Genomic DNA, 20,556 nt, shown 5'->3' on the forward strand with positions numbered 1-20,556 from the left:
GTTAAAGTCTCTGCCTTCAGCTCAGGTCATGATCTCAGGATCCTGGGATCGAGCCCCACATCGGGCTCTCTGCTCAGCGGGGAGCCTGCTTTCCTTCCTCTCTCTCTGCCTGCCTCTCTGCCAAAACTTGCGATCTCTGTCAAATAAATAAATAAATAAATCTTTAAAAAAAACAAAACCACCACCACAACAAAAAACCCCTGACCCTCTGGTCCCTGAAGATCGTAGGAAAACAGGGTAGAAAGGAGACAACTAGAAAGGGAGTGTTATCTTCTCCGGGCTTTAGGTGAAAAGCAAGGGCAGTGCGGCAACTGAGTGATAACACATCTGAAGGTAAAGCTGAGAAACAGGACAAGCAGGCCAGAGAGCCGAGCCCCTGTGGTCTGCATATCCGAGCCCTTCTGACTTCCTCTGTGGTATAGACAGCAAGCGGAAGCCAGCGGACATTCCGAACGGTCTCCCGTGGCTGAGTGAGGGGCTGGGGGTGACCCGCCAAGTGAGGGGATGGCCCAGATGATGCAGCTAAGGGCCCCGTGGGATCTGGAGCTGTGCGACCCGACTGAGGGGGTGAGGAGTGCCGAATACCACAGAGCATCCCTTGAGTCAAAAGAATGGATCCCAAGTCACATCGGCCACAGAGCGCAGCACTTACGACAGTGGGGCAGGGAACACACGTGGGCAAAGAACACCCCCGCAGCCCCAGTGGATTCCAGCCAGCACAGGCCAAGGCAGCCAGGGCCTCTTCCCTCACCGGCCTCACAGCCGCGAGGACCCGCCAGCTCCCCAGCCCCGAACCACCGGATGTGATTTCGGAGAAGGGAACAAGAGAGAAGGTAGGCTCTTTGAGGACAACGATTTTGTCTTCCTAGAGAGACTAAATTTAACTGCAAGGGACCATCAAAATGATTGGATTGAACTAAAAGGAATCTAGATCCAATTAATTACTAAGCCTACCCACCAGTTAATTTATATTGATCTTCAGGAGGCGGCACAGATAACTACAGACAAAATAACAGAACGAGCCCATCCTCAGCAGTGGGATGGGTTAAATGTGGTGACCTCACCACAGAGTGGTTTTGCCATCAGCGTCTCAGGAGGAAATTTTTTTAAAAAGATTTTATTTATTTATTTGAGAGAGAGAGAGAGAGAGAGCATGGGCAGGGGAGAGAGGGAGAAGCAGGCTCTCTACTGAGCCGGGAGCCCAATGTGGGGCTCCATCCCAGGACCCTGGCGTCATGACCTGAGCCCAAGGCAGATGCTTCATGGACTGAGTGACCCAAGATACTTTTTTTTTTTTTTTAAGATTTTATTTATTTATTTGACAGACAGAGATCACAAGTAGGCAGAGAGACAGGCAGTGAGGGGGGGAAGCAGGCTCCCCGCTGGGCAGAGAGCATGATGCAGGGCTTGATCCCAGGAGCCTGAGATCATGACCCGAGCCGAAGGCAGAGGCTCAACCCACTGAGCCACCCAGGCGTCTGATTTGTTTTTTTATTCTCCTGCCTCATATTTTAGGGTTCCGATGGATCTGCACGACAGGGCTTTGTTTTTGCTTTAAATAACAGATTCCAGTCTAAGATATTGGTAAAGAACCTGTGGACTCTGTTTCAAGTTTCCCTTTACCAGCCGTGGAGTCATGGGTACATTACTGTTCCTGAGCCTCAGCTTCCCAGTCTGCAAAATGGGGCTGTATACCTCACCAAGGAGTTCTTAGGGAGATAAAGTAAATGAGTTAATCATTGGGAAGTTCCTGGAACAAGTCTTGCCAGAGGGTCAGCATTACACTTTTGTCAAAGTAAATACTATGGAGGCTTTATTGTGTGAGAACTTCAAGCTAGCTCCCCTCTCCTATTCAGGACTGTGGAGATAGTCAACTTCTCCAAAAGGAACCATTTATGTCCAGAGGCTATCGAGGTCAAGAAAAGCTTATTGATTTGGGGAGCTAATGGATGTGAACAAAGGACTTCCTTTGGGGGAAGCAAAAGATACCGTGGGACTGACCACTCCCCATCTCGCTGATGTTTCCTATTAGTTTTCTTTTTTTTGGTAAGATTTTATTTATTTATTTGAGAGAGAGAGAGAGCACAAGCAGGGAGGGTGCAGGAAGAGAAGCAGACTCCCCATTGAGCAGGGAGCCCAACCCTAGGGCTCAATCCCCGGACCCTGAGATTGGGACCCGAGCCGAAGGCAGACGCTCAACAACTGCTCAACGTCCTGGGCCACCCAGGTGGCCCGCTTCCTGCTGCTCCTACACAAAAGGGAAGCCATCAGTGACAGCAACACAGCCACCCTAGGGCCGTCCGGGAAGGACCACAGGGAGGACCAAGCCAGCGGACTCCTAAACTCTGAAGTGATTCTGTTGCCGTCAAGGTGCAGGAGAAGGCTGCCGACCTCCACACTCTAGAATCTGGCTGAGTTAGGTCTCAGCACGTCTAGATGGGGAAGAAGACAGAGAAAGTGGGAGAGGGAGACAGAGAGACTGAGAGAGAGAAGGACTGAGACCGAGAGGGAATCTTACATTTACGGATGACGGGCGCATGCGGAGCCCAGACGACTGCCGTGTTCTTTCTTTCTTTAGCCCGTCAGGCACCCGCGGATCCCACACAGTCGGCCTCGGGTGGGCGTCCCGTGTCCTCATTCCTTGCTCCTCCCTTCGTCCTGGGTCTGCAAAACCAGCTTTGAAAGGACCCTGTTTCCCCTCAGCCTTCTTCACTGCAATAAAGAACCCATGAAACTATGGTTTGGATGAGTTCATTTTTTCCCTCTAAAAATTATATTAAGATACATACACACAAATATTTAAACTTTTTTTTTTAAGGGTGTCCATCTGCCTCCTAAGATGCTCTCTTCAAAGACGGGGGTTCCTTTCCAAGAGCAGCTAGAGTCCGCGAAGGTTATTGCGGCTAGCTGGTGCCCTGGAGCAGGAGCAAGAAGCATCCTAAAGGCATTTAGGAAGGGGACGCAGGACGACGCGACAGGTGACAGCCACTGTGTAGCAGTGGGAGGCTGGGCAGGTCGCGTCTCCCTTTGCTCTGGGAAGAAAGCAGATGGGCGAATGGCAGGGTGAGAGCTGACTCGGGGCTAAGAATCCGTGGCAGGTGCACCGGGTAGCGATGACGAATACATTACAACAACAAACACAGCTGGGCTACGTCCCATCGAACTACCGAGCTGAGAACTTCAGCAGCAGCAATGGGAAAACCTCACATAGATCTTGACCTTCAGCATCCCTTGCTTGGGGTCCACACTGGACAAGAAGCCCCCGGGACGCACAGGGGGTTGATGGACTCAAGGAAGCGGGAGAGCATATGGGTCACCGGGGGTGTGGACAGCACGACAACACTCAGGGAGAACACGCCAATGAGAATCAATTAAATAAAGTAACGCAGATGCCTTTTTTCTTTCTCAATAAGACAGTTTTTCCTAATGTCTACAGACCTTCCATTCGATTTTAAATCCCCTCTTTAAAAAAAAATAAAAGGACATCCCCACTTTTGATGTAGGCTCCGGAATGCATAAGATCCTTGTAAAAATCTACAGTCCGTTGTAAAAATTTACAGTCTGTTTGAATGAACGTTTTTAAATATTTTCAATTACAGATTTACGGCAGAATTTTTCATAGGCCTGAATTGTCTGTTTAATATTAAAATGATCCTTGTAGGGAGCCATCTGTTATACGATCAGGCATGGAAATTCTGTACAGGGCTTTACATCAGCTCTCGCTCCAAGGTTTGTCATGCTTCAAATATCCTCAGGCACTCGTGTTTCCATTCAGAGGAGCGAGGTGAAGGCCTTCGAGGCAGGACATCATGTCTTCCTGAGTATTCAGCGGCTGTTACTGAAAACACTATGTTCAGCACATGGTTTGCTAAATTGTCCTTTTCCCTAAACAACCTTCGACGTTTTCCATTCCTCTGACAAAGTGATGCTTTGAAAAAGAGGACGTTTTGATAATATTGGAATCTCCTGTCAGAACAAACTTGGCTCTTTGCATTGATCAACTCATTTTTTTTTCCTTCAAAACCACCGTTTTATCTTTTTAAACAATAATCCACTTCCGCTCACTTCCCCCCCTCGGCCCCGAGCTACTCCTCTCTTAAGGAATCGGTTTCACGGCAAGTGCTCAGTCTGGTCCACTGGGTGGGGAGCCGCCCGGATCGGTGTGTTGGGAAAGATTCTGCAGCTGAGCTCTGGCCCATTGGGAAGGAGCGCCATGACTGATTACTTACGTCCACCGCGGGTGTAGGAGAAATGGGCACAGGCAACATGAGCCATTTATTTGCCGTCTCTGCCCTATTCTTCTTCTCTGTCCCCATGCTATGGTGCTCATTAATAAGCATTGCGAAATGGCTGACCTTGGGCCAAGCGCACAGAGTAAAATTAACGCCTCCATCCGGGAGCTGAACTTGAACGTGACACCAAAGTAATAATATTAACAACAGCAGCACCAGAAGCTCCATTTGGTGAGTGTTTTCTCCCTTCTAGGCATCTAGGTACTTTGCAATCATGAAATGATTCAGTCTTCACAAACATTCTGCAAGACAGACATCATTCCCCTATTTCAGAGGGGATGAAAGCTCCAAGCGGTTAATAATTTTACCGTGCTCATCCTTTTGCTCAAAACATCCTCATAAGAGGAGAGGCGCCCGGACAGCTCATTCTTGGTTTCTGCTCAGGTCATGATCTCGGGGTTGTGATACGAAACCACGCCTCAGACGTGGCTTGGCTTGGAGCCTGCTTGAGATCTCTCTCCCTCTCGCCCTGCCCCTCCCCCTGCTCACACATGCTCATGCTCTTTCTCTCTCTCTAAACCTGTTCCCCTATGGTTGCCTTGGGTTGGCTTTTCAGAAGAGCAGACTCTGAAATGAAGATCTGCCTGCAGGAGGCTTATCAGGGAGTATTCTAGAGACTAACGGGAGTCCGAGGGGTAGGAGGGGGAAGTGGACCTCTTCGGGAGTTGCAACAATGGCCTCACCCAACCCCACAGGGGGCTCCAGAATTGAAAGGGGCTTGTAGAGATGTCCCAACTTGACAGGGGGGGTAAGGCCTTTGTACCCCTGCATCAACCAGTCGTTGGCACTGGGTTGTGTATGAGGAAGGAGTTATCTTGGCTTAGGGCAAATCCCAGATGGCAATAATGCTGTAAGCCCTTGGCAGTTGGAGGAATGAAGGCTACAGTTCTGCAGGGAGAACTGAGAGCCCCCCCTGCATAGCACCCACCATACCTGTCTTCCCCATCTTAGTAAGTATTCTGATTCCCTGCTCAGAATCCTAGGAATCATGCTTTACTTCCCATTCCCAAATATGTACAGAGTGCATGATTGAAACAACATTCAGTCTTCCCTACGTCAGGCTCTTTATACTTCCTTTTCCTTCCTACTCCTGCATCTTGGAATCCTCCAGGCCACCCCAATCCACCCTTTTCCTCTGCCCAGCCCCCACCTGCCCACCCTCCTTTCCAGGTTCCAAGGCTCAGCTTCGCTGGCAGATCCTTGGGAAACCTATCCCCTATCCCTTATCCAAAGTACATCACAGTTTGCAATGATTTTGCTGTTTGCTCACTGTATGTTCTCTCCCACTAGAACTGTAAGCTTCATGAACATGGCTTTGTTTGTTCATGTAAGCCTGGCACCTAGAGCCCTACTTAAAGCCTATAGACTCACATTATAAGTTTATAGAGTGAATGGCCTGAAGAAACGATTTTGCGGAACAGGCAGAGAAGAAAGAGAATGGTCATAAATGAACATGACCTGGTGAAGGTAGGCCAAGGTGCTGTGAGGCCACAGGGCTGGAACCTGGAACTCAAGGATCAGGAATAATGTCCCGTAGAGGTAATGGACTAGAGGTCATGGTATATTGAGCAAAAGCAGTGGACAGAGAAGGGAAGGTGAAAAGACGGGAGGTGACAGAGGATGGCGGAAGTAAGCATCCGTAGCAGAGAAAACAACTGCCTCATGTCTTCCTGTCTCCCCCAGACCAGTCCCTTTCTTGGTGTTCTGGACACGGAGAGCCCCGTCCCCGCCTTCCACACCTGCTGGGTCATTTTCCTCACTGCATTAAGATCCCAGCTCAGGGTCTCCCTGCCTGGGATGCCCATCAAAGAACAAAGAGAAATCCCATCCTGGGCTTGGCTAGGCTGACCACTCCCTGAGTGGTAATAAGCTCCTCTCTGTGGCTAGGAGATATGACCCCATATGACCCATTTCTCGGTTAAGTCGGCCGAACCAGCTGTCCATTCAATTCTGCTTAAATAATCCCTTTTTAATGGTCTGGTCAATTGTCTGTGTTTTGAATTTAATTAAATTGTTACATCTCAACTGAGTGGTCAGTTCAGAAGAGTGAGGTAGATCCAATCTGAGCTTTTCAATACTTGGTCAAAGTAAATAATCAATGTCAGTCTGCCTAATGGTCCTGCCATGAAAATTAGTTGTGATCTTGGTGGTGACAGTTTAAAGTGAAATGACCTGATGATCGTATCCCGCTACATAAGAGTGAATTAATAATAATTTTATTGTTATTGTGAAAAGTGAAACAATAAGAATTTTTGAAGGGTGGTTGTGTGCAGTTCCCTTGGGTAGGACCTCATGTCAGGAGAGCCAAAAGCCTGGTCCTGTTCACCGAGGGCTTCAAAATCCTCCAGTGTAGGTGTGAATCAATCATATAGTGATTTATACACTTGAACATGGTCTCCATTTACGTCTGGTCAGGAGGCCAGTAAGAGTTCACTTCCTCTAGAAAAACACCACCAACAGAAATAGCAAAAGGAAATTGTCTCTGCGGGTCAGAGAGGGATGACATGAGTCGAGCACTGCTGTTTATATACGAATCAAGTAGCAGGAAGGAAAAAATAAGCCTGCTAATACTGTAGGTTCTGTTCCCATGTCTGTTTTCAAGGCTGTTCTTGCTATTTTGCCTAAGCAAAGCTTTTGTTTGCCTTTTTAAGGCTTGCTTTGTTTTCAGATGTTAGCACATGAAAGGGTTTGGCAAATGTGTCTCTCTGAGGCAAAACTCAAGAAGTGAGAAATTCAGACACTTGTAAAATGCAAAGATATTTGCTTTTCCTCAAGTCCACTTCCAGCTCTGCTGTCTGTCAGTTCACCCCTTTTTATCCAACAGTTGCTTGGATAAAAGATGTGTGAACTGATCTCATTCACAACCTGACTCCTACATCCTCAGTGTGGGTATCTAATGCTTGAGCCTCCACCTGACCTACCATTAACCAACAAGGAGTCTTGTTTTCTCTCCTCTTGTGTGTGTGTGTGTAAGGAAATTAGTGTAAAGAGGTTTACATCACTGCTTTTCTGTTCCTCTGCTTTTCCCAGGATAAAAATATCTGTTTTTGTCCATCCCTTTAATGGTGAGTTCAAGTTTGACCACCACAATGACTTTGGCTTGAGTTCTCCAACTTACTGAGGGTCTGGCATCTTTTCATCATTTCCCGTTATCTATGTTAATATAATTCCAAAGGCTTTCCTCTTTCCTCTCCTTTCGGTTCACAGAGTACGTAATTCTCCTTCCAGGCACACATCAAAGATGCCTAACACTGCCTCTTACCCTTCTGTTGCTTACTTCATATACTTGGGTCCTTAGCAAGGCCAGGGGCTAGTTTTCATGTCTGACCAGAGAGTACTTTTCCCCTTTCTCCTCGGCCCACAGACTCGTTTTCCACTTATCAATAAGCAGGTCGAGTTCAATCCTCTCTGCTCCTGTTCTGCTTCTTTAGCCTATACAGTCAAAGCAGGTTGAAACAAGATTTCCCATCTTTCCTGCCACTTGGACTGTGTCATCATTTTGTCAAGATACCAGCGCCCTCGCCCACAGTTTCCATATGCAAGTCAAATTCTGTGGCTCGGGGTTCTCCCTACTGCCCCCGCCCCCCCACCGGACCCCCAGCGCCCTCTGCCCGCTTCATTTTCCCCCTGACATTGACACAACCAGACTGTTCCCCTGGACGGGGGTGGGGGGGGGACATCATTCCCTCCAAACCACCTTGACCTCTCCCAGTATGCATTCTTGCTTACTTGCCAACTGGAATGCTATGAAAAAGATTTTACATGAATGGGGTCTCTCATTCTTTCCAAATTCTTCAAAGAACTACTTATGGTTAAATACGTTTTGAATGAGTTTAGTGGCAGCCACCACTCAAAGATAGCCTTAGAATCTTTTAATCTATTTTTATCCCTCATGCTTTTCCATTAAAACCTTTGTGTAACAGGTTAGCAGACGCTGTACATTTTCTTGACTTAGGAACTAATTATAAATGTTAGCAATCAATCTGGGGTTATGCTGCTTCGGGCACGTTGTCACTTGATTTTCCACAGTACACGGAAGACGAGAGGCAGTTTCCCTGTCTCGGGAGGAAGGTGGAACAGTGTGTCCCTGTCATCTGAGAGTGAAGGAAGAGTCTGCAAATTTCTTCATCCACTACATCATGTACCTGAAAAAAGCAGACATAACTCTCCTTCACAGAGGAATGTCCCTCGTGGAATTAGCTCCCATTCATGGACTTTAAGGAACAAACTCTTGCTCATTCTCCACTTTTTGCTTCCTCCCTGTTCCCTACAACTGAAAAAAGAATTATTTCATCGCTTACGATCCGTTCATTCTCCATCTAACCTACTTGTTAACTCTCCCTGCTAATGCTGATAAACTGTCTTTCTTAACTCATCTTTGGTAACTCTTCCCATGGGGATATAGCAGGTAAGAGAGGGAATAAAAAAAAACCTTTGAATGTTATCTTTTCGCAGTTTGGTGATCCCAGTTGACTCAAAAAAAATGATGTGGGAAGCATTTCCCCATTGGCTGTTTTCAGCTAATCCTTTTAAGCTTTGTCCGGACATTTATCTATAGATTTCTTTCTTTATCTCTTATTTTATCTCTCTTTTCAAAGACATTAGTTAGATAGTAAGATACCCTTTGATCTCAAGATAAGTCGTCTTCTGAGAATAAAATTAGAGAAAATCAATAATGTTGTGGGGGAATATTTTAAGACACAGAACGCTGTTCATGTTATATTCAGTGGAAAATGTTATAAAGCAACATGATTGTGCAATCTTATTTTTCAGTCTATTTATCTATTTATCTATTATGTATCTTACACACACACACACACACACACACACACACACAGGTACAAAGAAAGCCAGATAAGGTAGTAAACAGAAGCTTAGGGGGAAACAGAATTATTAGGGCTCTTCTTTCTTTTTTCCCTATATTTTCTTTTTCCTGGAGAGGATGCATTATTTGTATTAAAGGTATTTTTTAATAGCATTTTAAATATTTTAGCACATGTTGTGGACTGTTACCAGCAGAAACTATATTAGAAAGCTTCTATTACTAAAGACTGACTGTTAAAGACTGTCCTTTTTTTGTAGCCATCTCTGTAAAATTATTTCAACTGGTTATTTACCAAAATCAACAGGAAAACAGGCTAACAGAAGGACGAGAGAGTCCTTTCACTTTTCAGAAAGCACTAAACAATTAGAGAACACATAGCTCTCGGCCAGCTGTCTGCTCTAGCAAGAGTGGCAGAGACATGGCAGTTCTGTTCCTGACATGAAGAGAAGGTACATCAGGGTTGGAGAGGATTAGAAGCCTCCACCCCATTGTTCTGGAGTCCCAGCCCCAGAAATGTGATAAAAAGCTAACCTGTGCTGAGTTTACTGTGTGTATGCACTATTCCAAGAATTCTTTATGTGTTAACTCACTTAATCCTGTATGGTAAACTACTATTATCCTGCTTTTATAGATAAGGGAGCTAGGGCATAAAGACATCAATCTGCCCAAGGTCCCAGGCAGTGAGTGACAAATCTGAGGTTTGAATAAGGCAGTGTGGCTCCAGAGCTCGTGCTCTGCAGGGCTGCACCTTGCTGCTTCTCATTTGTTCCTACTGAATAGGGTCACTGTCCTTCCATCATAAGAAACACTTCCCTTGCAGTGATGGCTGATTCCACTGTGAGACTCTATCTGAATTAGAGTTTTCCCAAGATACATGGGTGCTCCGATAACAGGTAAGTAGAGAGAAGACTCTGGTTGGATCCCCCAATCAGATCCTGGTTGGAGGACTTGGGTGCACATAGTTTCTCTGGAGGTGGTCTGGGAAGGGAGGAGTGAGGGAGCAGGGAATGTGAGGCCAGCAAGGAGGGAAAGTCAATAAAAGGAGCGTTAAGTTTATTATGGGCAACTGAGTCTTGACTTCCCAGGATCCCCTGGCACATTACTTAGACCTGTCTCAGACTGTCCTGCCCAAGGCTGGGGGAGCATGGGTATCTATCCATCAACAGCATCCTTGCTTGGTCAACAATTGCTACTGGGCTTGACTTGAGTGCTTCTGGGCTGCTCCACAGGCAGGCTGAGCACAATGCCCTGAGCTGGAGAAAGCCCCTGGGCAGACAAAGAGTGAGGAAGTGCGTGGGTATGAGTGTGAAGCTATCAGTGTGCACATCAGCTGTGCCCTGGGGAACTCAGGCAGGCCACCGGTTATGAGGGAAGGCCTCGACAGTGCTTCATCAGTGCCCCATCCAACCAGTGTTAGCTCTAGATTTCTTCAAAATGTTGTTAGAGGAAAGGCAGAGGAATGCTCAGTGAATTTCAGAGTGGTTCCCCAGACCAGCCACATCAGCATCCCTTGGGAGCTCATTAGAAATGCAGATTCCTGGGTCCTCCCCAGGTGTCCTGAATCAGAAACCTGGGGAGTGTTGCCCAGCAAGCTGTGTTTGTGGAAGACCTCCAGGTGATTCTGAAGAACATGGAAAATCTGCAAATCACAGCTTTAAGGTAGAAAGGGCCCCTATCCATAAATCAATTTATCCTCTAAGAGAAGACGGAGACTTGAACTTCTCCAAAATCCCAAATAGCCACAATGCAGGTTTCCAAGCCCTGAGAATCTCACAGATTCAGATACTTCCCAGACCCCCTGTAGTTTCATATTTTTTCTATGTTAGTTACAGTAGGTGTTAGGCTGCTATAACAAAAGAAACCAAAGACAATGGCTTAAACAAATAGAAATGTATTTCTAATGTAAAAGTCTAGCCCACAGAGGCTGGTGGGGATGGTTCTGCTCTAAGGAAATCATTCAGGGACCCGGGTTCTTGCCCTCTTGGCCATTTCCTTGGGTGGTGTTGGCATCTGGGTAGGCAAAGCCAGGTTCCTGTCTCATCCAAATTCTGGCCATCAGATACGGCAGACAGAGACAAAGCTCAGAGCCAGAAGCTTATCTTAGTTTGCAAGTAACAGTAGTTGAACATAACATCACCTCAAATATTCTACTGTTCCAGACTGAGTCACAGGACTGTGGGTGACCACACACGGTGCTGGGCAATGTTGTTGGCAGCTTAGCAGCTTTGCTCCCAGGAAAAAGGGATCTGGAGGACAATCCACAGGCAGTCACAGCGTGTGCCACAGTGACACGAAAGGTGTCACTGCTCCTGTTCTTTGTTTTGTTTTCTACTGTATTTACTCATGTCCTACCTTGTTCCTGGATGGTACTGAGGCGCCTTCAGAGTGTGAGTTAGAAGATCGCATTTGGATGGCTTATTAAGACTCCTACACCACTTTCAAGCCAGAAAGCATCATCTACTACATCTTTTAAAGAGATCTATGCTCAGGTATAGTGGACCAGACATCTGCCATCTGGTAAAGAGCTTATTACTGACAAAGGGACTCAGATCAGAACGGTTCTGAAGAAAATAAAGGTACATGACAACATCAGCATTTTTAGAAACAAGGGAGAGAGCAGAGAGAGGATGAACTCAGAGGAGGATGATAGTAGTAGAAGGCAAGCCTCTTCCTACTGCCATTTTGCCCAGAACTGGCAGGGCCCAGGAATGGATTTCTCTCTCTCTGTCTCTCATCTGTGGGTTCCAAACCCACCCTACCAGGGCACTTGACTAGCAGGTTAGTTCCCAGGTTTGGCTCACATGGGGCTAATACTGGGGGAGCAGGGGGTCTAATGCATGGCAAGACTGGGAGGCGCCAGGAGGCGAGGTCAGAGCCGACATGCTGTAGGACTCCAAGCATCCTTGGAAAGGAGCATAATGAACTACAGGTATAAAAGGGAAAAGTTTGCATTTTTTTTTCTTAAGAAAAGAGCAAAAAACCAAGTAAAAGAATCGGAGGAATAGAGCAGAGTAAAATAAGGTGGGGAGCTCAGTGTGATGAGCCTTTTCTGAGTTTGGGGGAGGTTGGTGGCGTGTTCTGACTGACGGCTAGTTCTGTGGGCAACGTGGGATAGCAGAAAGAACCAGGGTCGGTGTGGGAAAGGAAAGCGCAAGAATAATGGTGCTCTGAATAGCGCAACTCTCGGAGCTAAAGGAGTATGTCACCTCAGCACAGTCTGAGAATGGATCTTAAACAACAATTTTAAATAAATCATAATTAGAAGGTTAATTAACAGACGTGGAGCACAATAAAAGACACAGGCCTTGAACTGTGCCCTGAAGCCCGTTGACTTGTGCTTTTGTATCTTTCCCTCTAGGAGGAGGGCCTATAGATTATATCTGAATATATCTCAGTAAACCTAACAAGTAAGCACAAGCACAATTAAGCCACTCGGCATAAGGCAAAAAGCCTCGCCCATGTCAACATGCTGTAGTGTCCTTTTAAATTTAAAGCTGCTATGAAGCCTGAAAGGAAATACCAATCAGCAGCCCTATATCCTCTTAATGAAGTCCAGCACCTTCATATTGTTATCTCTATGCTTTATACTACACAGAAATAGCCTGAGGATGTTGTCTTCTTCCTCCTCGCCACAGAATTAGCAGAGAATCATACATACCAAACTATTACCATTCATTCCCTCATCATGTAACTCCAGCAGGCAAGAGATCTTCAGCACTATTTAATCATGCTCACCTGCACGTAGAACATGCGGAGTTTCAGCGACGTGAAAGAGACAGACTTCTCTGAATGGTTCGAAGGTCCTAGCACACCCTGGGGTTCCATGACCATGCACAGCTTCGCCTCTGCCAAGACAGCGAGATGGTCTCTGTACCTCTTTCCTCCTCTTCCTTGGACCTTACCTCCTCTTCTACCCTCTGCCCTGGGTCACAATGCTCTCTCAGAGTCAAAGGCACCCAGAGCCACCCTACCTGAGGTCACGTTACAAATCTGCTACCCATTACATTACTTGGGTGAGCTCCTGGAGCTCTCTGAAGTCCAGTTTCCTCATCTCTCAGATGAGGACAAACCTAATAGACTCGTTGGGAGGATGAAGTCACTTGGAAACAGAAAGTCCTTTAGAACAGTTCCTGGCACAGAGCAAGGAATCAGTATGTTAGATGTTTCTCCATCTCTCTCTCTAGAGATTTTTTTTATTTATTTATTTATTTATTTATTTATTTATTTATTTATTTGAGAGAGAGAGAAATAGTAAGAGAGTGCACAAGCAGGGGGAGTGGGACAAACAGGCTCTCCACTGAGCAGGGACCCTGATGCGCACTTGATCCCAGGACCCTGGGATCATGACCCAAGCTGAAGGCAGACACTTAACCGACTGAACCACCCCGGTGCCCCAGCCCAGCTGCTTTCATTCCAGCTTGTAATATTAAGGAAGGAGACAATATGGTGTCCCCAACCCCTGGCATGGCTCCAACCCACCTCCAGGCCAAGGGCAGCAGTCCACGAGGCAAGCTCTGGAACTCCTAACTTGAGATTTCAGTTCTGTTATACACACAGCACAGAATCTCTAACTCTTGACTCTCCTTTTGGCCAGTATTATGGACTTTTCCCACTTCAAAACTTCAAAACTTCTGCTTCTGGCCGAAATGGAAAGCCGTGGACAGTTATTTCCCACCAGAAATGGCCAAACACAGAGACAGACAAAATATATAAAGGGAAGGTATTCGAGATTCTAGAATTGGACCCTGAGAGAGACTAATTCTTGAGGGAAGGGAAGTAATGAATGTGATTGCTACAGCTTAGTGACTTCCTTGAGAGATCGCCTCATGCATGGAGTGAGAACCGAGTAGAGCCCAGGAGGCTCCCTCTTTCAGTTGCAGAGACACAGCTAAGAATCCAAGGAGAACTTGGTGGTCCCAGAAAGGAGACAACGGCACAGAAAGATCTCAGAGCATCTGTAGATAATACAGATCAGTCTATATGAACTGGAATCAGACGAAGGAATAGAGGGAAAGAATGGATGACAAAGGAGCACGAGGGGACTTTGGGGGACGACAGATCTGTTCATTGTCTTGATCATGGTGTGTACATAGCTCAAAGCTTTTCGCTACGTACACAATGTATGTGGTTTACTGAATGTCGGTTATACCTGACAGTTACAAAACCGTCAAATAAGAAACCTTACCCACAGCCCCGGTTTCTCCTGGCTAACCTTGTAGTTTGGGGTGTTACAAAGATCATTCACAGTTCAGGCAGGATTCACTCCATTCTCTTGGCTCTCTAAGCTCTGTTCCTGAAGCATGTCTGGTCTCTGAATCTATCACTTGAAAGCAACTCCAGACTTAACCATTTCACTTCATTCCTTTGCCTTCCGCAACAGGAAGGATACCTAGCATCTTTTAAGGAACTGTCATGAGGGAGCCCCATGGAGCACCCCCAGAGAGTGAATCTGGTTCTGGCAAAAAACCAACAAAATCCATATTCTTTCTGGCACCCTGGCAAGAGTGGGCTGTCTAAAAGGTTTGAAACAAAATTAGTGTTGACGTACCATGCAGCAGGCCCTGGGCTTCCTTCCGCACTCTTGGCTCCCTGCTATGTGTGCTTGCTACCCCCCTGCTCCCTTCAGCCCTTAAAGATACTTCCCATAACCTAGTCCCATGAACCCTGCAGAGAGACAGTGTTAATTCACTCCTAGAGTTTAAATACTGGAGAAAGTTCATCTCTAGATGAGAAGTTAACAAAAATAAAGGTGTTATTTAATACTGAGAATTAGGGACCTACACGTGATGACTTTTGCTTCTCTACACCATAAGCATCTGATTTAATTACATACACTGCTATACTCCATTGCTTTCTCCTTGATCTGAGCAACCATAACCGTCCACATGATTACCCAGCAGCTCCTTAACTAGTCCCTCTGCTTCGACCTCTGTCCCCCTCAGTCTGTTTGAAACACAGCTGCCAGAGCCATCCTTTAAAGATAAAAGCTAGATCATGTCACTCCTCTACTCAAAGCCTTGCCTTGGCTCCTTTTCCACTTGGAGCAAAATCCCAAATCTCAGGGCGCCTGGGTGGCTCAGGGGTTAAGCTGCTGCCTTCGGCTCGGGTCATGATCTCAGGGTCCTGGGATCGAGTCCCACGTGGGGCTCTCTGCTCAGCAGGGAGCCTGCTTCCTCCTCTCTCTCTCTCTGCCTGCCTCTCCGACTACTTGTGATTTCTCTCTGTCAAATAAATAAATAAATCTTAAAAAAAAAAAAATCCCAAATCTCCCATGTATTCAGGTCCCTTTGTAACCTAGTCCATTGTTACCTGTGACCTCTTGTCCTGCCATTTACTTTATTCTCATTCTTTTCAGTACCTCTAGCGTCTGTTTCATTTCTGGGACTTATTGGGTAACTTACTGCCACAGGGCCTTTGCACAGTCCTTTTGCCAGTAAAGTTCTTCCTACCATCAGTAGGAGTAATTGACTCCTTCAATTACTCTTAAGTCTTTGCTCAGATGGTTCAGTCCCAGTGAGGCCCATCCTGACCTTCCTATTTTATTTTGTTTTATTTGAGGGGGAGCAGAGGGAGAGAGAGAAAGAGAGAAAGGGAGAGAGAATCTTAAACAGGCACCACACCCAATGCAGAGCCCAATGCAGGGCTGGATCTCACAACCCCGAGATCATGACCTGAGCCAAAATCAAGAGTCAAACACTTAACAGACTGAGCTACCCAGGCACCTCTGACCTTCCTATTTTAAACTGCAACCCATGCCTCATTTAGTTTACTTATTGTCATTTATTGTTTGTCCACAAGGGCATGGATTTTGGTGTGTTTCGTTCTCTAATATATCCCAAGCTGCTAGAAAAGACCGTAGCATGTGGGAGAAGCTTAATAAATATCTGTTGAATGCGTAACTGATTTTGTATTCCTTGACCTAGACACGAATTAATACTTGAGTGATCTTGACCCGCCTAAATGTATGTATGCCAAGGTGGTCTTCCATTAGGAGAGAGACCCTAGTCTGATTTGAGGCTGGTTAGGGTGAATACAGGTCACCTCTGGTTGTTTTTCTAGCAAGTTGGGCAGTCAAGCTCTTAGTATTTTAACGATTCTCCTAGTATTTTCATGATTCTCCCGAATTGTGTTTACAGTTTTATTATTATGGCTACATGGCTTGTTCTGAGAGAGGCCCATCTGTCTCATACCTCCTCCCCACTCCATCTGTCTTCCCATAGCATGCTCTCTCTCCCACTTTCTTTCTTTCTGACCTTATGATTTAAATAAGTGCAAAAAATCTTTGGCACTACCCAGAGTGAATGAAAAGCTCAAGGCTCTCTCTGTTGATACAACAAAGGGAAGCCAACTAAATCAATTAGAGGAGTGGGGTGGCAGGGAGTGTGGGGTGAGAAGTTTGTTTGCTTGTTTGTTTATTTATTGATGTGTGTGTTTGTTTAAACTTCGATTCATTCTAAAAAAAGACTTAAAGCTGAGCCAAGGAGAGGGCTGTTTTTTTTTTTCTTTTTTTAGTCTAAGGAAGGGAACTAATATTTTTAAACATCTACAAATTGTGAAAGGTGCTGTGCACACATACACACACATACATTAAAATATATGTCATCTGTAACATAAACTAAAAATACATTTAAGTTCAAAATTTTTTACATTTAAAAAAACCCACATATGCAGAAATTTAGAAAAATGAACATCCAGATACTCACTATCCATAATCACAATTTTAAACACTTGGGCATATTTGTTTTAGCGACCTAGATAACTTTTGGCCGAGGAAATTAAAAAACTATTGACATCATAACACATCACCCATAAATATTTTAGCATCCATTTCTAAATTCCCTACATTACCCGAGACAGTTATTCCACCTAAAAATATAATTCCCTAATATCTAATTCATATTTAAATATCTCTACTTGACCACTGATTATTATTCTTTCTGATGTTCTCATTGTTCCCAATTAGGGCTATTGGAGCCCCTTAAATCTGACTCCTTTTGATGTGATTCCATCAATCTTTAAGTACTTCATAGCTTTGAGGCTCACCGTCTTCTATCTGTGCCACAGATCAGAAATCACACGGTTCTTAAAGGACCTCTGATTCCTTTTGGGAGAAAAGAGTATTTAGAAACCAAAATCTGGTCACCAGGGTGCTTATTACTCCTGTGATGTCATTGCTTCTAATCTAGGCACTTTCAGGGCTTGGACCTAGGAAATGTATTTTCAAAATAACGTGGATTAATAATGATATTTTCAATTCTCACTTGAAAGTTCAGAGTCTTTGCTCAACTTACATGATTTTCTACCTGTATTATTTAAAACATCTTGATTCTTAATATATTATTTGCTTTATCCTATAGTATTTATGAAATAGTTCCAAATTGCAATACCAACCAGTATTACCACAAATAACAAAATTATTGAATAAAGTGCAAGATCATTTAGCAGCTTTGCTTTTGTTTTGTTTTGTTTTTTGTCCTTAGATATGCGGACACTAATGAACTGGGAATTAAGTATCTTGCTCAGATTTTCATCAGTAAGGGGCAGAGCCAATGTTCTACATAGATTCATTTGATTCACTTCTTCTCAGTCCCCATCACCAAACTACAGAAAGAACTAGAGGAGACAATCAGTTGAAGGAAACAGATTGACAGCAGAGAAAGGAAAAAAAAAAAGCCAGAAAGGTACTTGAAACAGAATATGGGTGTGGGGCTGATGAAAAGCCTGCCTGGGGGTGGGTACGGTGAAACCAGCCCACTGATTACTGCCTTTGCCCTAGGATTTCTCTTTCCCCGGTAACCACGGTCCCAGGTCAGCAGTCTCAGGAGCACCTGGGGACTTGCTAGAAATGCAAACTATCAGGCTCCACCCCAGATGTCCTCAATCAGAAACTCTGGTGTGGGACCCAGCCATCTGTGTTTTCACCAGCCCTCAGGAGACTCTGCTTCAGCCGAAGTCTGACAGCCGCTGCTCTCTAAACCTTATGATTTCTGTTCTGGAAAGTAAAATTCCCAGAAGCTTCCTAGGAGAAAAAGGGTTTTTATATTTTTATCCTTCCCCACTCCCCCCACCCACAAAGCATATAAACTTATCCATAAATAATACATAGAATTTTTCTGTGAGTATATTAAAAATGAATATATGTGCTATTACTCCATATATCTCATTCCATTTTTTTACTTTTTGCACACAGCATTATGTTCAATATACACAAGAGTAGGTATTTTGTGATAATAAAAGGACCAGAAATGGAGGATGAGGAATGAAGAATAAAATAAAAGAGAAACCTGCGTGGACCCCCAACAACCACATGCCCCAGACGAGGGACATGACCACTCTGCAGCCCCCAGTCATGTTCCAGTTCATAAAATCGTGGGGATACAAGTGTTTCGTCTCAATGTCCTCAAGTCACAACACACTTAAACTCAATCTTCCTATCTTTAAAATGGGAATAATTACAGCCTGACCCATGAGGTGCTGAGAGAATCCTATGAGAGTTTTGTGAGCTGCAAAGAGCTACAGAGTTGTGACTATTACCAGGTCCTTTTCCAGAACTGACTTATAGTGAGAGCCATACGGCATGTACACAAAGGTGGTTCTCCACACCACATCAGATCCAAGGACAGCCAAAACTAAAGTGTGTGTCTAATGAAGAAGTGTTTCCCTAACTGGAAGTGTATCAGTGATGACATCACTAATACACTAAGGAGCCTTAGTATATTAGTGATGGTGGGAACCTTCCATGCTTGTTTTGCTCTTTTAAAGCACCTTCATTTGTGTGTGTGTGTGATAAAAAGTTTCTTTTGAGTTATGTTGTTTCATTTTATCCATATTTATGTTGCCGTGCCCTATGTTCTGCTTTTCTCATACTCAACAACCATCAGCACTCAAAACAGCACAACTGAGAAGGGAGGAATATGCACCCACAGTCTCAAATTTATTAGGGATTAAGTGAACCCCCAAGAAAAATCAGCAATCACAAATATTCTGTCTTCACTATGCTTCTTTCTCTATACTTTCTTTTGGGCGGGGTCATTTAAAATCATTTGCAGAGTGACAACCAACACGTCAGGTCTGTGCCGATGATCCACACATTCGTGTCTCTTGGCCACATGTCCTGATTAGACCCCAGACCCACATAGCTCACAGGTTTGTGGACATATTTGAGTCCCAGAGATCCACAAACTCAATATATACAACACACTCCTGCCTTCTAGGCCACCCCTCTCCCCCGATCCTCTGGTTTCATTATTTCTGCAACAATACTCTTCCCTTTTCTGGCAAGGCCAGATGCTTCTGACTCCTCTTTGCTCACCAAATGGTGATGAAATTATTTCCATTTTACCATTAAAATGTCATTTGAATCATTTTAATGCCTACAGTTTCTTTCTAAATTTAGCACTTGAGTATCTTTTATCTAAACAATTGCTGTAGCTTGATTTTTGTCTTGACTTCAATCTCTTCCTACTTCATTTCTTCTTCCAGAAAATATCAAAACTTTAATGACTAACATTTACTGAGTTTTGATTGTTTACCAACACCGTTCAAAGCATTTTCTGTATATTATCTCATTTAATCCACACACAAGGCATGCATTAATGTACCACCTTGCTCCTCTGCTATGAAACCTTCAACTGCTACCTATTACTTCCTCCATGAAATCCAAGGCTTTCATTGCGTTCCCAGTATAGACCATCAGGCAGTTTCCTTACCACCCTTTCCTGGATTCACTGTGTTCGAGCCAACTGGATCACCTATCATTTCCCTAACGCACCATGTGCTCATGGCTCTGGTTTCACCCATGCTATCACTCAGCATTTTCCATCTCTACCACTGCTCACCTTTTAAACTCTAGCTTAAATACTATCTCCTTCACCAGACTTGCTCTAGCTCTTACAGTAACCCTCATCATTGCTTTCTTTCTTTTGTTAATTCATTCACTAAACATTTATTCCCTTCATTGTTCTTTCAACCAAAGTTTAATTTTACTGCTAGGCACCCATGCTGCTATTGTACTTCGCGTCTCTGGTATGTTCCTTAGAAATCGGTCTTAGACAACCAACAGAATGGGAGAAGATATTTGCAAATGACATATCAGATAAAGGGTTAGCATCAAAATCTACGAAGAACTTAGCAAACTCAACAGCCAAAGGACAAATAATCTAATCAAGAAATGGGCAAAAGACATGAACAAACATTTTTCCAAAGAAGACATATAAATGCCTAACAGACACATGAAAAAATGCTGCACATCACTTGGCATCAGGGAAATACAAATCAAGACCACAGTAAGACACCACCTCAAACCAGTCAGAATGTCTAAAATTAACAAATCAGGAAATGACACATGTTGGTGAGGATGTGGAGAAAGGGTAACCTTCTCACACTGTTGGTGGGAATGCAAGCTGGTGCAGCCACTCTGGAAAACAGTACGGAGGTTCC

At 44.7% G+C, this 20,556-nt stretch overlaps 1 protein-coding gene across 7 annotated transcripts in view; it reads right to left on the bottom strand.

Annotated features, from left to right (window-relative positions):
• RFX3 (regulatory factor X3) overlaps positions 1–20,556 on the bottom strand; it is a 444,560-nt gene that overhangs the window by 412,257 nt on the left and 11,747 nt on the right. For 2 of the 7 annotated variants that reach the window (XM_059411946.1, XM_059411950.1), the window contains one exon: positions 2,519–2,712. The exons of 2 other annotated variants lie outside the window; for them this stretch is intronic. The gene's annotated coding sequence lies outside the window, so the exon portion shown is untranslated. Of the gene's footprint in view, positions 1–2,518; positions 2,713–8,437; positions 8,544–12,852; positions 12,963–20,556 lie in introns of those variants that run through there. 3 more of the 7 variants (XM_059411947.1, XM_059411952.1, XM_059411949.1) reach the window with 3 other exon arrangements.

The sequence above is a fragment of the Mustela nigripes genome, chromosome 9 (assembly GCF_022355385.1).
Source record: "Mustela nigripes isolate SB6536 chromosome 9, MUSNIG.SB6536, whole genome shotgun sequence".
Classification (NCBI taxonomy): domain Eukaryota; kingdom Metazoa; phylum Chordata; class Mammalia; order Carnivora; family Mustelidae; genus Mustela; species Mustela nigripes.